A 17230-nucleotide genomic window follows, 5' to 3' on the forward strand; every position below is an offset into this window, starting at 1 on the left:
TGTAATCGAATTATTCGAGTTATTCGAGGAATCGTTTCAGCTCTAAAATGCACAAATAATTATATTGTGAGAATTCTCAGTTTTTTGTAACATGGGATACTTTTGATGGAAAAGACCTAAAGGGCGAGAAAAGTAAGTGTCACAACATTTAAAAAATGTCTTCAAATTAGGGGTGTCCCGATACAACTTTTTAACTTCCGACACGATACCGATTGTAGTGACGATCAGCTGATCGGCCACTCAGCTGGGTGCGGGAACAGATCTTGGGGTTTGACGCGCTGAATAAATCAATATCCAAACACTGTCTGCTGTTGGGTGAGGTTCCCATTTAATTTAAACTCGGATCTCATACACCATTATGGTTTCTTACGTGATGGTGAAGTGATGATTGAGGTGATGATCCTGCATGCCCGTGACAGCGGTAAAAAACGTCTGATCTCCCCGTCACCCATGCATCATTACCTGGCCCCTAACACCTGTGCAATATATAACTTCCCCTGCCACACCAAGCTACACTCCCCCCTGTGGTAGACAACTGCGATATATATTTAGCACCTACAGGCAGCCTTGAGTATTGGCCTCATGGGCTTGGATCTATTCTGATTTAAAATCTGAATACAATCAAATACCGAACATACAGTTTGTGTGAAGCTTTGACCAAAAAATCCTGCCATTTTACAGTACCCAAGCTTGGGTGGACAGGGAAAGGGTAGGGCGGCCTTACATTGAGTTGAATGTTTAGAGTTGAAGCAGATTTGTAGGAAGGGTAAATACATGCTATTCATTCGTATGTTGCACACAAACTTCCCCCACTCACCCTGTATCGATAATGAGACTGTTAACATATAGCAAAGCGATAGGAGCACTGTTTGTCGATGTAAAAGTCCTGACAAATCTTGCACCTGTACTAAAAAATACCCGTTCTCAAATCCAATCCCTTGAAAAAGCTCTGTTAACAGATTGACATCATTTACCCCGTGAAGGTTCCTCAACACTTTTTGATCTGTGTCATCCAACAAACAAAAAGACAGACTTTCTAAAAAAAGATCATGATTAAAGATCCAACATGAAGGGAAAAAAAGGACTCCCCCTTGATATATTAGAGTAAAAATACTAAGAATTTACTTTTTTCCCTTCCTTGTTGTTGTAAAGAAACTTTGCTGCTTATCAGTATAGTCCCTCCCCTCATCCTCCTGCATTTAAATGACTCCTTGTGTCTTTTCCTTTTCTTCCTTCCTACTAAACTGATGCTGGAATGTGGGAACCAGGTAATGGAAAAACACACACATACAGTACAATCACCACACTCGCAAACACTTCGTGCTCCACACTGCAGGAAACTGCAGCTCTGATAGCGTCCTGACTTTCTGTGAGAACAGCTTACAATCTTACACTTCAGTCCCAAAGACAGGAAGTGTGATGTGTAGCCCCGCCCTCATTTCACAGAGCTATCCTTCCCTGCTTTTATTTGCTGTCAATCACATTACCCCCCTTACATCTATTTTTGTTTTGAGAGAACATCTAGAGATGCTACATGAGCATTTTGCAGAAGCCACGAGCAGTCTTGACTGGTCACATCCCAGTATGAAGGAGTGGAAACTGGGAGAACTCGAGCCCAGACAATTTTTTCCCTGAGGGATACAAAATAAAATATATTTGTAATAGCAGCAGACAGCTCATTGGCCCCCGAGTGAGAGAGTGTGTATGCGTAGGTGGGTGGTCTGGTCAGAGACCGGACTCCGTGCAGGGAGGTCGGCTGGTTTCATCCACCGTGTCGTCTTAGAAACTTCAGCCAGGCCGCAGAGACGTGCACAGTCCACACGACGATATAGGTGGTCCTGTGTGCTGGACTGAGTGTGAGCGTGTGTGTTTGTGTATCTGCTCAATAAGAATCTCAGTAAAGAAGCTGAACAATTGATTCACTCTGCGTAAGTTAAAGTTATAGATGAAAAATAAATGGCTTTAGAGCTAAATAAAGAAGAAGTGCAGCATAAAGGAAGAGGGGGAGAAAATGAAAGAATAATATTTAGTCCATCATACTTTGACTCTTTACACTGTGTCCTACTTTTCCCATAATTCAATATAATAATAATGCAACAAGATTTGGAAGTTTGAAAGTGGGTCTTTAAACTCATGAGTGTTCACAACATTTTATGTAGTAAACTGAATTTACAGACTAAGAGATTAGTATTTAAATGAAACTTCTACAGCAGATTCAAACTAATGTTTTGAATAAAAAGTGTCAGCCCTCTGAACACATTGAACTGAAGATTTAACACACCTTTTTTCATTATTTACTGTCACCTTTGAGACTAAATCAATCATTAACACCGAAGGAAGAAAAAAACAGACGACAATAATGGTTGGTTGTTTCTTTCAAAAAAAATGAAACAAATAACGAGCCGAGGTGTAACTGAACACTCACCACAGAGACTCATAAACCAGTCAGAGGAATTTAAGACCGACAGAGTTTCTGATAAAAAGTGGTATGAAAACGTTGCCGAGCAGGGGGAGTGTTCACTGAGTGGCAGTAAAGATAGACGCTCCTCACACACAAGCTCAGTTCTGCATATGAATCACTTCACTTATTACTGCTCCATCTTCACAACAACTTCACTGAAGCTCAGTTTAATAAAGTTTAATAAAAAGCATTATCCCTGAGCACGAGAACATTTAAGAAGTTCTCAATATTCACTGAAACCCTTTACAGATTGTAGTAGCGCTCCAGTCTTCAGTTCACCTCTGTTCTTACACAGTTTATCCTGAACGACTCGAGCTGGGATGATATGCTTTCGTAACGGCTCGATTTTATCACACGGGTGCCAGTGTGATTTTTATTGGAAAAAAACTAAACACAAGGAAAATCAGACGATAGGAGGATGCAAAGAACAACTTTGAAGACTTTTTGAGGAAACCTTTGTTATCTTCTATTTTCTCTCTGCTTATTGATCACGTCGGCTGTTAACAAATATGACATCACCTCTATCAACCCCAAGAATTAAAAAAAAAATAATGGTCCAATAAAAGCTGCCAGAATCAATGTATCCTCCACCCATAGGAACAACATTTTATTATCCGTGTGTGAACTCATGACGTTGTGCAGGCGCACAACAGGCATGATGCGTTTACACACAGCAGGAGCTTCACTAACACACACACTCATTCACACACAGTGACCCGATACACGTTGCTGTCGTTCAAAGATAGCACATTGTGGAACAGCGTACCACTCTTAATCAGTGAATGTCCAAACTTTGCCACTTTTAAGAGTCATCTGAAGTTGTGACTCAAAGCAAACCGGCCATGTGATCGTATTTAACATCCTCTTTTAGACACATAAACATACATGTTATTTACCCCGGTGCAATACTGCATGTGTAAACACTTATATGTATGTAAACTGTGCGATAGCGCCATGTGCAATCACAGCAGCACTTTAAAGTGACAGGCTGCAGAGCAAACGTGCAGTTTACAGCAGTACCTCTTAATGATGTGCAATACTCCAGCACAGTGACACTTCAATACTCAAGACACTTTACCACCCTGAGCAGCACTTTAAGCACTTTCAACTCTGATGGTCACTTTATACTGGTTCATTCTGTACAGTATATGTTGTTGTTTTGTCATTTGTATTGATTTTTACTTGTCATTGTGATTTTATGTCATTTTGTTTTCATGTTTACCATCAACCTGTCAAGGGACTACAGGCTATAGTCTGACATGTCTATGTTCATTATTGTGCACTGAACCTATTTCAATAAATAATTAAGTAAATAATCGTCTTCCACCCATGCCGTCTCTGTCAGCACCTCTGATTGCAGATTAGGGCTGCAACAACTTTACCTGATCATTATGAGACATAGCACACAAGATTAACAGTGTACTGCCTTCAACTGGCCATCTGTAATCACCAGTAGGTCAATTATAATAACATATTATAGTTGACACATTATCTTCATTCTTGCAACACACATAGATCAAATGTATATTGTGATAATAAAACAAGGAACTATTTATTTATAAATTGTTTTATATCACTTGCTGTAAACAGATCTTTGTTTTGGACCTTCAGTCTGAAAAGGGTCTAAACTAGTCTGAGCTTCAAAAACTGTTACTGGTAAGTTATATTACATGGGTATTAATTGTAGAGTGTAAAACAAGCTGGACCAATGTGATCTGTGTGGTGCAGTGATAGTGTGTGAGTAAAGCATGCAGCGCGGTTTAAGGTGGCAGACAGTGCTGCAGAGAAACATGTGGGAGTGATTTTCAGTTGCAGACTGGCCGGCTCGGTTTGAAACTCCGACACTTGAGTCACGTCGTCATGACACGAAGGCAGCAATCTGCCTCATTTGAGCAGGCGGTCACGTTCTTATTGAAAACTCATCAGCAGAGTTAGAGTGCTCAGCAAACTGCTCAGGAAATACTGACCTCATTAAAACGGAGATAGAGCTGGGAGGTTTTACTGACTGCGGCCATTTTCACATACTGTAAATAATACTCCTGAAAATAGCATTTCTCCCGAGATAAGACATGATGAGAAAAAAGAAAGAAAGATGCGGAGCAGAGAGAGAACCAGAGTCCGCTATACGATGCTATAAGAGTATTTGCACGTCAGTGCTTCTATAAGTTTCGCTGAATCACAATGTCGACAAAAGAAAACAAAAAAAATCGGAATCAGCCGAGTTTAAAAATTTGCAAACAGTGAGCTTGAAATAAAGTTATTGGCATGCAGATAGACTTAAAGAACAGACCATTAAGCAGGCTCTCTTTTAAATTGAGTCATGACTTCACCTTTTACACACAGAAAGATAAACACATCCACACTTTCCCTTTGTAAGGCATGACTTAATCTACAACACACACACACACACACACACACACACACACACACACACACACACACACACACACACACACACACACACACACACACACACACACACACACACACACACACACACACACACACACACACACACACACACACACACACACACACACACACACACACACACACACACACACACACACACACACACACACACACACACACACACACACACACACACACGTCCAGATGCAGCCTTCAGGCTCAGTGTAATCACCACCCTTCCTGCTCTGCAGTTATTAATCAAACCAGATGACAGCCCAAATAACCAGATCAGAGCCCACAATTAAAAGTCAGGAAGCATCCTGATTGGCCAGCACCGCCTCCAGTCCCACCGGTCAAATGTTAATCTCCTCAAAACGATGGGAGAGAGGGAAGTGGGGGCAAGAATGTTTGAAGGAAGAGGGTCTCTGGTGGCCAAGTGGTTAGTTCATGTGCCCCATGTACAGAGGCACACAGGTTTGTACACAGGTATACAACATAGCACAGGGAGGAACGTACAAACAACAGGAAGAAACAAATAGGTAATGATAGAAGCTAGTCAGCATGAACGCTTATAAAGAGCTTCAATAGCCCAGGGAACAAAACTCCTACTACCAAAATATACTCCAAAAACCGGGGCTGTCAGAATCAAACTAAATCAAAAAAATGAGATACCAAGTGTGCATGCGCTACTGTGGGTGTGTTTGAAAGAAGCGTGGGTAACTTTAGAGGAGCAGAAAGCTCACCGGGAATGTTTTTCATGTGACCAAAATAAAACCTCCTGCAGACACACACTGACGTGCATGCACGCGTGCCCCTTACCTGACTGGTGGCTCCATGGTAGAGAAGTGTCTGTGATGGTACAAGGCTCCATGGGAAATGTGTCAGTGAAGCAGAGAAGCCAGTCAGATCAGAACTAACATCACAACCACCAACCTGTCAGAAGACAGAAATATGTTGTTAATTTCAGTTATCATCAAAGACGTATTCAACACTTCATCGTGAAAAAAAAACATGGAACATTTCCATTCATCAGTGTGATTGTACTCCTGACTCAGAAACAGCTTTGATTCAGAAGGGAGTGAAGACATTTTACTGGAAAGTAACCCACTTCAAAGCCTCAAACTGATAGTGGTCACAACGTAAGAAGCAGCCGTCACTGCAGAAAACTTACATCAAAACATCTGGTGCCAAAAGCTGCACCAACTCAACACGCTGAAGGATTTGAAATACCCCTGATGTCAGAGAGGGGATAAGAGAATTATCAACAAATGAAATAAAAGTGATTTCATTATCACATACTGTATTGGTCCAAACATAAGACATGGCTATTTTTTATTTTCATTTTATTTTAAAAACTTAATCTCCGAGGGTGAAACTGTGGTCCGCACTCTGTAATTCTAGAGACATGCTTCTCACATGCACAGGCCTGAATCACACACATGCATTAACGTAGAGATGTCAGAGTGCGACGGCTACCCCTCCGCCCTGAGGTGGTGGGGGTTCTGTGCCTTGCTCAAGGGCACCTCGGCAATGCTTGAGCAGTGGTCTGGCACCTCTCCAGCGACCCTCCGGTTCCTTACAAAGTACGAACTGAGCCACTGCCGCCCATTTTCCCCTTAAAATACACGTGAATAAGGTGGGGGTGGTCCTTTATTTCGGATCTAGACTTTAAGGTGCCAATATACGTTTTCAACTAACTAACACCCGCCACGCGCCAAATACGGGTAGATTTTCCGTTTTGTGCGTACATTTCAGAGGGCTATTTGCCACAGAGCGGGTAAATGTCGTACCAAAAAGTCATCAAAACTGTGCTATGAGTATTTAAGCGTGTTTCATGTAGCTGCAGCTACCTGCTCCTCTCTCTGCTGTGATGACTGTGAGCATCGCGGATCACACTGCGACACACCCAGCAGGGGGGAATCTGGGAGTTATATCTGTGTCTGATTCAACAGAGCATAATGCTTTCTCAATTCAATTTAATCAAATGTACTGTAAGTTAACAGGTGTGTATGTAACATAAAAACACAATTTGTTATTTGGGACGGTACATTTTTTTCATCTATCTGCCACCTTGGCCGCTGAGTCAAAAAGTTCAATTTGGACCATGCAACAGTGTAGGTGCCACTTGTGGAAAGTGCACCGCTCTTGACGAAGGACAAACATCACAGATGTCTTCAGTTCTAGGGCGAGACAAGGTGACCGTTCCGAGAAAAGTGGCTCAGAAGTAGGTCAAGTTAAAGGAAAGCTGAGGTGGAGTTAGGATGACAATTTTAAGAACATTGTTGTCATATGAGAACTGTACGGATGCAACGCAGGGCTGGCAAATTAAAGTCGTCATTGAACAAACAGGTTAGAGAGTAATTAACTTAAATATAACCTACCCTACCATAATATGTCCAAATAATATTTTAAATAGACAATAGTCTTGTCCCGTGACGTCCCCTTAAGAAGCCCACAAAGACCCTTTAAGGCTCACATAACCAGCCCATAAGGCTTTGAATTAGCTTCATCGTCAGCTCTGGGCTGATGTCAGTGTTTGTGGCTTGTTGCTGTTTGTTAACAGATAAGTGGGGCAGTGTGGTGGACAGTTGGAGCCCCATCCCTCCTGGTCCCCTCACAAACACTGACTTTTTATTTGACAGCACAGAGCTCCTCAAAGGAGGCTTTATTTATCGAAGGAGGCGGACATCTGAAGAGAGAGTTAATCTTCACACCATAAGAGAGGAGAGGGGGGTCAGGCACAGAGCGACACTTTGTGCAGTCTGAGGAGAGATATTACAGCTCTTCACACAAAAAAACATGACAGTCATTGTAAATCAAAAGCAGCAATTCAAACTCAAAGAAAATGGTGTGATTTATTGATAACTTCAATCTGTGCAGCATTACAGACCATCATCATGGCGTGCAAACTAACCACGAGGTCAGCTGCTCCCTCATTTAAACAATAATTAAGACAGAAGGTTAGAAATGTAAATCAAAACCAATAAAGGAGGAGTTTTATCAACAACAAAAACAATCCATATAACTTGAACCGTGTGGAATGTAAACTTGGTGGCTTTGATTGAGAAATAATTAAATTAATGTGAGTGTGACACTATCATTTAAGGTTACGGTCCTGAGTTTATCGCAAAGCACTGTGTGTTACAATCGCAGAGGAAACCTTTTTGGTCCATCGTCTGGAGAACAGAAACTTTCAGAGAGACATGTTAATGTTTACAAATTTCACTCATGTGGACCACTGTCAAATGGAGAGCAGCTAGCATTGAGGGCTACAGAGGGAGAGGATAAAAATGCTACCTTGAGGTCAAAGGTCAACAGTGAGCAGCAGCTCCTTGTGTGTGGAATATGTACGCAAGATAGCTTGGAAAACTCTGTTGAGTTAACAAGCAGCTTCAGACAAGTGTGCGTGTGTGTGTGTGTCTGTGTGTTAGGCTCCACCCCATGGGAGGAAATACGACAGCAGTGGGGATTCGGCCTCTGAGTTATTATAGAACAGACGATCAGAAAATAGATGTCCGAAAACGGGGGCTGAGAGCAGTCATGAGGTTGGCGAAAAAAACAGCTGCTGCTTCTCTGTCCAATACACACACACAAAAACACACACCCTCGTTTGTGGATGGACAGGCGTTGCCAAGAAAAAGAGACAGGCGAAGGGGAAAAAAAAACAGACTCTACTCTCCCACACACGAGGATGAACTGAAGTCAAACTCTGCTTTCTATCTCTTTTCTTTTTGACCTATGACGAACTCTTACAGCCGAGTAGAAAGAGAAAAACACAAATACAAAGGCTTTTACCCCTGAACAGAAGGAAATGCTTCCAGTAAAACTTAAATTATGCAATTACTGTGCGAACAGAGAAGTGCAGCACTGAAAAGACATCTAGAGGGAACAGAATCACATACTGTAATCATCGAGAGAGCAGAGAAGAACGTAGTGATAAAAAGGCCATTACACAGCAGTTTCACCACGTGCACACAGATCACAACAGCTGTTTGCAGTTCATGGTGGCACACTGATCACAGGGGGAAAAAAACATCACCAACCACAGCCACACGTTCCAGGTCAATTCTCCTGATTAGATCCTGTGTGCTCTGGATGAAGTCAGAGTGAATGATGATGCTTTTTGCATTCACACATGCAGGTCACCTTAAAACTTCTGAAGTTAAAAAAAGAACTATATGTTTTGATTGGTCCAGCACCAAGCCCAAACTGTATACATCCAGTCGAACAAAATGGAAGCAGCAAAGCTTAATGATTTACACTGCAACAATTTTTGTTTGAGAAAAATAAAAAACAACCCTTATTCATTTATTGTAGCTGATTCAGGTTCATTTTTTAATCCGCTTTCTGGCTCAACTTATTGACCAGTTCTCCTCACTTTCAGTTTAGGAGAAGTGATCTGCCTCTGTTTAAATTTCAATAAAGCTAAAGCTAAACTAATCCTGCAACAGAACGGATAAGAAAGGGTTTCTAGAAATCTTAGTCTGTATAATGAACAACAAAAATATGGACATCATCGAAACAGAAATCCTTCTGTGAATAATCATGTTTGTTGTATGAGCTTTGAAAATGTTGAACACGTAGCGTATGCAAACTATTCATTCAGTGAGTTGTGCATTTTACTGCTTCCTCCTGCACTGCATGTGTGACTTCAAACACGGAGCTCACCTTTGTTTACTGTATCTTTTAGTTCACAGCTACAGACTGGGCTACATGGGGGGAAACATGCTGCTGACAGCAGTGAACACAGGGCCCTAAACAATGGTATAAGAAAGTTCATATTCAACACAAGAAGTAGAACTGCAATCGGTGCATTTAAGGAGAAGACTTGTGTCTCGTTGATCACATGCAGATTATGCATCAAATGCAGCCTGCAACACAAGCTTGAGTGGAGGAGTAATCATCCACTATAGATCAATCTTAGATGGCAATCATACAGAGATAAAAAAAAAAGAAAGAAGCAAAAGCTGTTTGCAACTACACTGAAGAGTTCTCCACCAACCAACCAATTCTGCACTTTTATACATTTCCACAATTTAGACATCAAATAAAGTTTTCAAAACATTACCAAAGAGAGGCTTGTATTCTTTTGAAATACCATATAGTCCAATGTTTTTTGTGGGGAAAGTTGTCCTTTAATCTAATTAACAGCCGCCTCCAAATTAGTGGGAAAAAAAGCAACAGATATATTAACCGTGGCCGCTGAAGAGCTGACAATTTCCCAGAGTTCTTTGGAGTTTCTATTCTAGTCCAGCCCTCAGTACAAGCTCCCCATCATGGCTCTGGGCTGTTTACACTCTTAAACGCATCAACCAGTTATTTTTAAAGGAAGCAGAGGGAACGTCTGCCACAACACACCGACCTCATCTTTGCTCCACATTTCGACAGCTTTTCTCACAATCACGCTGGAGCTTGTGTTGAAGATTTCAATCTGACAGCTCGCCAACATGACCCCCAACTTCAATTCAACATTATTAGCACATCACCAGCTGAAAGCTATTGTGTCATGACCTGCAGTACCAGTGGAACCAGATTTTCTGTCAGCGTTCAAAAACAAACAACACATGGCCTTTAAGTTAATGTAAAGACATACGTTCAAGAAGATTTCTTCTCATGAAGTTCGACACGATCAAATCTTTCCTCTGAGAAGCTGATCAATACTCTTATATGGCACTATAGTCCAGTGGTTTTATTAGTTCTCAAGTTAAATATTAGTAACTTATTGATTTGGCATGCAAGTTCAGAGAGTGCAGTTGGCAGTTTCTGAAGCTGCTCTGACATGGTTAATGGTTCAAATGTAAATTCCAGTGTGTGAGCGACGTGTCAGATGAAGGTGTGAAACCACAGGTTGAAGGGAAAGCTGTGAAACCAGTCCTCCTCACGACAGGCAGAGAGAGGTATGCAGGCAGAACACGAACATAAACACACAGCAGAGTACAAGAGCCCAAAATATTCAGCAGCTCGAAGAGTGACACAGCAAAGGTTAGTCGATCGAGTCAAACAGATAAATGATCGTCAACTATTTTGTTTTAAACTTCCTATAGCTTCTTATTCAGATTCTCAGAGGGGAGGAGTGCTGCCTTTGGCTTTATTGTTTGTAACATGAATGTCTTCTGATAGTCTCCAAGTAAAATATAAAATGTTCAGTCGGACCAAAAGTCAAATTGCTGTAGTCCTTAACTATGATTATCTCTTTTTTCAAAGGCTATTGTCAATATTTAAAATAAAAATAAAAATGTGATTTCCTGATTATGGTTCATGTGATCTATTTTACATTGTACAACCTTTTCTCCAGCTCATGTCTTTTGTTTCCCCTTCAGTTTGTTTGTTCCCATCAGTAAAGGTTTCAGCACACATGTTGGGTCCAATATGTAACACACATAGACCCCACCAGCAGTGAGGTGATACCACGCCTCAGAGGGCCAAAAGATAATTCTATTTCCTCCACATGGTTCCAGTTTTTAGCCTAAAATGAGCTCAAAACAGAGGAGGCTTCATTTGATGTTTTTTTATCTTGTCAGTTATTTAATTGTCTGCAGTTAGAAGCCTCTGCAGGCATTACAGAGTCTTCAGTCTTTGTGGTGTGTGTGTGTGTGTGTGTGTGGCTGCAGGGTTGCAAGGCGGGCTGGACGCTAGCAGGAAGTGGAAGCGAAGCATTCAGATTCTGATCGCAGCAGTTAAAGCCGGCGGCTTTCCCAAAACCAACAGACGAAGACGAGAGCAGGGGGACGAGTGTGGAGGCTGGGAGGAGAGCCTAATGCCATCAAAGTCAACCAGCAGCCAGAGCTAATTGAAATTAAAGACCAGGAACATGAGCGGGGGGGGGGGGGGGGGGGGGGGGGGGGGCTGCATTTACAGAAGCTCAGGCAGAGTGGGAACACTCAGCGACGGGCCTGATTTCCCTCCTGGCTGCAGACTGCAGAATATAAAAGCAACAATTGATGCCTGCGGTTTGGTCTGAAAACCAGACACACTCTTAATGGTGGCCAACAGAAACAGATCCAGTGGAATTATTACATCTGTAAACATTTCTACAATACACACCATCACTGTGTCAAAACAAACATCTGGAAGACTTTAGTGGACCCTTAAGAGTGGACTGCAGGTTTTTTCACTATTACAATTTAAAACATTTAGAACAGGGCTATAAAAGATGGAATCATTCAAACTGAGGAGACAAACTCATAAAGGGTCAAACAAACAAGTTGGAGGCAAAATGTAACAACTTTGCGAATATACACGTGACTGACAACAGGGCCATTCACGCCACATCTTTTTGGCTACCGGTGACTGAGAAACTGTTACTAGGAAACCGGGGGACTCGTCCTTATTGTGTTAAGGACTATACAGCTTGTATAGCCCTTTTCCAGTCTTCGGACTATTCATAGCGCAATTACACATCGGGTCACACCTACCCATTCACACACTGATGGCAGAGGCTGCAATGCAAAGTGCCCATTAGAATTAGCTTATCCATTCATACACATGTACACGCGCTGACGAAGCAGCAGTAGTAAGTTAAGTGTCCTGCCAAAGGAAACTGAACGTGTAGCTGCAGGAGCTGAAGATGGAACGTTCCAGTTAAAGGGATACTTCACCCATTTGCATGAAGCTTTGTATCATTAGAAACATGGTAGTAGTGTTGAATGGTCGTGAATCCAACCCTCATTTTGCCCTGAGACGAGAAAAATATGTTTTTCTTTGCCTGGAAGTTTTCTTCATGTGATGCAATATGACGCTTTTTGCATCAAGTTTTCCGACTGTACCACTGACCACTGCTGCCCGTTGTATTTATTTATGATAAAGTCAACTTCACACAGCAGCCGTGTGTGAGTCAGACTGAGCTGAAAAAAAGTTTTTAAGAGAAAGAAAGTAAGTCATGTTTTCATATTCCAGCTTTTTTTTTTTTTTTTTTTTTTTTTTTTACATGAAGTGCTACTTAACTAAACATTTTTGGGATAAGTTAGACAGAATATTATTGATCAGAGGTTGATAACCACTAAACTGAACACAAAACATCCCCTTTTAAGTCTAGTGGGCCATTGGCTGAATCTGTACAGTGTCAGTTCTTTCTCTCACAGAAATCGGTCAGACCTTTTAATCCACATGGGGACGAGACATCTCTGTCTCTGTGAGCTGACAGGGGTTCAGGTCTCTGAGGTGAAAGGTCAGGACATAGGTCAGGGGCCACGGTCACTTCAGAGGGATCACTGCACCTATCAGGCAGGAGGATTACTGAAGGAGGAAAAGCAAATCCCCCTGAAGAATGAAGAAGGATCTCTACATAACCAGACTGTCTGAAGACCCCCATGTCAATCTAAACCTCGACACACACAATGCTTTTTAAATACTGTTTTGTTCCATGTGGAACTGACGTTATTTTTTTTTTCAGATTCAAACTCTCACACAAACTAAAGCTGTTTTCACATATGCACAACAACATGTCATGTTCCCTGCTCTCACATGACTACACAAAATCACAAGTGGCAACAGATAATCACTATTTCACCGTTGGCGCAGGGCGGACTGGAGAAAGAAAAAAAAGAGCCTGGCAGAGCGTGAAGCCTTGACAGAAAACATCCACGACGTCCTCCATCAAAATCAGGGATTTTTTTTCCTTTTCCTTTGCAGGAACAGAACAGAGCCACTGTGGTGGGTTGATCTGAATTATTCACTGGGATGGGCTGCGTGTATTTAAAGCCAAGATCAATACCATTAAAGGACAACTGGAGCCACTGAACATCGAGGCTGCTTCGACCTTCAACTGGAGTCAGACAGAGTGAAGGAGGACGAACTGTTTGATTATCTGCAATAATACTAATCTACTGTGAATGGATTTCATTACTGTGTCATGTAATAAAGTGTTAAGAATTGTGACGCTGGTAAACTATGCATTGTTTATTAAATGCACTGAGATGATTGTGTTTCATTTAAAGCCACTGTGTGCAGACACACTGTGCACCTCGCAGCAGTAACAGCACAGACATTTTACTCCTTTGCTATTGTTAGAAGTGACTTATCCAGAGAATGTGCTGCAGCGTTCTCACATCAGCCCACTTTCTGCGGAAAAAAAAATAGTACAGGTCTGGCAGGACAAACAGCATTTAAAGTTCATTTGAAAAATGTGTCTGTTTGCGTTCACTTATACAGCACCTCTGGGTGATCTGTGGAGTTTTATGTGTGAAAAGGGTTATATACAGTGCTTTTACAGTTGCACTAAAATCCTGAACAACTCTTGAAGTTTTTGACCGAGCTGCGTGTGCAATAGCAAACAGCAGAACGTTTTCACTCTGACCGTATCAGGAGTTTCTCCTGCTCGTCCCCGAGAATCTTCCGCGCAGAAAGTCGGAGTAGGGAGACGTGAAAAGGCGCAGCAGGATATTATCAGGAGAATTCGCCTCAAGCAAGTAAGAGGGGTTGGTTAAGTCTACTCCCTGCTGTCGGTGCAGGGCCATTAGACTGTATGAATACGCCTGCTCCAATCTCCATGCACATCATCAACCTGCTGCGTCACATTTCTGTGATCCACCAACCCCCTCCTACTGACACCGACTGTCTTCCACTCTGTGGTGCACATATGTGAATAACGAGACATTCTCCAGACATTCTCAGGAGTACACGTGAAAACAGCTACACAGAGTAGGAAACTTTGTTGTGTGGAGAAATGACATGCATTTACATCATACTGGCATTTTACAGACTGAACAAGAGTCAGTCATTTAAATATAAAGACATTTGTTGCCTTGCATCCATTCCTAAAAGAATATTCAGATCATTTCCTTTTTACTTTAAAACATTTTTTCTTCCAGAGCTTTTACCAAAAAACAGACAGAAATCGCTGAAGCCTGAAGAAATTCTTTACATTCAAGAAGAGGCCTTCTGCTTTTTATTTACTTTTAGAGACATTAGACAGATTTACTGGAAGCAGGTTTAAATTTTCAAGGAACAAACGTCTCCCTGAAGCATTTTCACCTTTGTCACACATCCATGCAGGATATAAAATATCTCTGCAGGGATGGAGGGGGAGGTGGTGGAGGCAAAGAATCGTCTCTCTGTGTGCTTGGCTCCCATTTACTACCTTTATTTATCTGCTGTGCTGCAGCAAATAGGCTGGACGGAGGAGGAAGAGGAGGAGGAGGAGAGGGGTGGATTGCATGTTTTCCTCCCCAGCTCAGCCACTCTGTCTCCAGCTGCCAAGGGTAGAGGAGGAGGAGGGAGTGAGGTAGACAGAGGAGAGCGCTGGAGATGTGAAACCTGATCTCCTTCCCAACCCCCCCCCCCCCCCCTTCATCCCTCCTCTTCCTCCTCCTCCTCCACCACTGCCACCTCGCCAGAGAGCCTCCGAGACTCCCTGCGTAATCTGATCCTCAGCGTCTGAGACTAGAAACACACTCGAAAAGAGGGAGAGGTGGAGTATGGAAGAAAAGAAAAAAAAAGGAGGAAATAAAGGGGGAGGGGGAAGAGAGGAGAGGGATAGAAATAGAGTCGAGGAAAGAGAGAGATCCCCAAGCTCAGCCTCCAAGACTGGAAACCCTCCCAGGAGATTGAAAAATGAGAAATAGACTGGGAAGAGGAGGGAGACCAGGGAGGGAGAGAGAGAGAGAGAGAGAGAGAGAAGGGAAAAACAGAGACATGAGTTTGTGAAGTGTTTTTTACATAAGATACTCTTATCAGGCTCGGAAGAAAACCATACATGATTTAAAAGTTCAAAATGTAGAAAATATGTTGGCTTGAAGCAAAACAGAGAACATGTGTTTTGAAAAAGAGAAAAAAAAAACAGAAAATAAAGAGCAGAAAATGAGGGGTGAGGTTGCAGGAGAGCTACAAGTCCACAGTGTTGAGATCTAAACATGCAAGCTTTGTCCAGAGGAGAAGCAAGTCACTTTTAAGATGCTTGTGTATTGAATGGAGTTCGTTTCTGACGCGTTTCCCGTAATCAAGAAATGTGAATGCTTATTGGTTTTCATGACGCAACATTGAGCAGATTTGTGGCTGTAGTTGAAATGTTTGATCGAATGTAGAATTGACCGTCAGCGCAGCACTTTAATCCAGATAGATCTGTTCATAGAGGTCAATAAATCAGGTAGTACCACTAAAGAGAGTTGGAACATCAGTCGCACAGAAACGTTCCACGTTGTTTTGTTACACAGACTTTTGCTTCTGCAAACGCCAAAGCCTGCTGATACGTACTTGGACAATACAGCTCAAACTACAAATAAACTACAAATAGAAACCTGAACACTTCCCATGCTGAGAGTCCAGTCCACTACTTGGGTCAAAAGAAGTTTTGTCTTTCCTTCCGTCTTATCATGAAACATTGGATGGTTGTGTTACAATCTGCAGTATAACAACACCCACAGCCTTCTAAACTCTACTATACAGCACAGACACACTAAACAGTGCAGGAGAAGTCAATGACACACATCTGCTAAATGAATATTGAGCATCAGGTCATGTGTTCACTGTAGTTTTGGTAGATTACAACATATGTGTCATTGGCAGTAAGATTTTTGTTTCATGTTTGAGATACTAAACGTGACTAATCCTCGACTCAAACATCTCGCGCATTAATCAAACTCTTTACGCAAACATTTTGAACACATAAAACAAATAAACAAGCAAGAGGTAAATGAATTTTCTACGATTTAGATAGTGGCGAAAATCCTAAATGAAAATAAAACTAGATTTCTTTCTCAGCACTAGAATGCAGTAGGACAAACACTACAGTCAGGGGAACACAGTTTTACTGGCTAAAACAAGCCACTGCTTCTGGGCCTGACTCAACCAGCATCAACTGGTCTTTTCATTGAGACCGAATTAGTCCCAGTACAGAGGTCAGGACTGGACATGGTCTGGTGTCATTTTATAAGAGTAGGACCTGGACGGACGGACGGGTCCTACTCTTATAAAATGACACCAGACCATGTCCAGTCCTGACCTCTGTACTGGGACTAATTCTGACTGACTGTCTCTCACTGTCTCTCTCACTGTCTCTCTCTCTCTGTCTCTCACACACTGTCACACACACACACACACACACACTGTCACACACACAATAGACTGAGTGACACCACAGACTAATCACAGTCTGATAAACAATCAGAGAGTGAAGGAGATAACACGGCGTCTGCGTCCTCAGTAAGAGTGACTGACAGATTAGAGCTGAGAAGAAAGAGGCGGTATGTATTTTAACCTTTGAACGTTCCTGTAGAAATAAAGAGAGACACTAGGAGAGAGGCGGGGACTCTTTGATGAGGACGGTTTATCATTTTAATGTCCGTGATCAAAATAGGCATAAAATCACGGGGACTTTCTGTCCTCTCTGCTTCATTTCTGGCTTCAATGTAAAAATAGATG

The 17230-nt window shown here is 42.1% G+C and overlaps 2 protein-coding genes across 6 annotated transcripts in view; one reads left to right on the top strand and one right to left on the bottom strand.

Annotated features, from left to right (window-relative positions):
- The window catches only part of bmpr1aa (bone morphogenetic protein receptor, type IAa), a 46157-nt gene that overhangs the window by 24649 nt on the left and 4278 nt on the right, over positions 1-17230 (bottom strand). For both annotated transcript variants that reach the window (XM_079362158.1, XM_079362157.1), the window contains exon 2: positions 5693-5806. The gene's annotated coding sequence lies outside the window, so the exon portion shown is untranslated. The remainder of the gene's footprint in view (positions 1-5692; positions 5807-17230) is intronic.
- Positions 1-17230, top strand: part of usp54a (ubiquitin specific peptidase 54a) — a 202013-nt gene that overhangs the window by 14834 nt on the left and 169949 nt on the right. The gene's annotated exons all lie outside the window — the stretch shown is intronic.

This window comes from Symphodus melops, assembly GCF_947650265.1.
Source record: "Symphodus melops genome assembly, chromosome: 15".
NCBI lineage: Eukaryota > Metazoa > Chordata > Actinopteri > Labriformes > Labridae > Symphodus > Symphodus melops.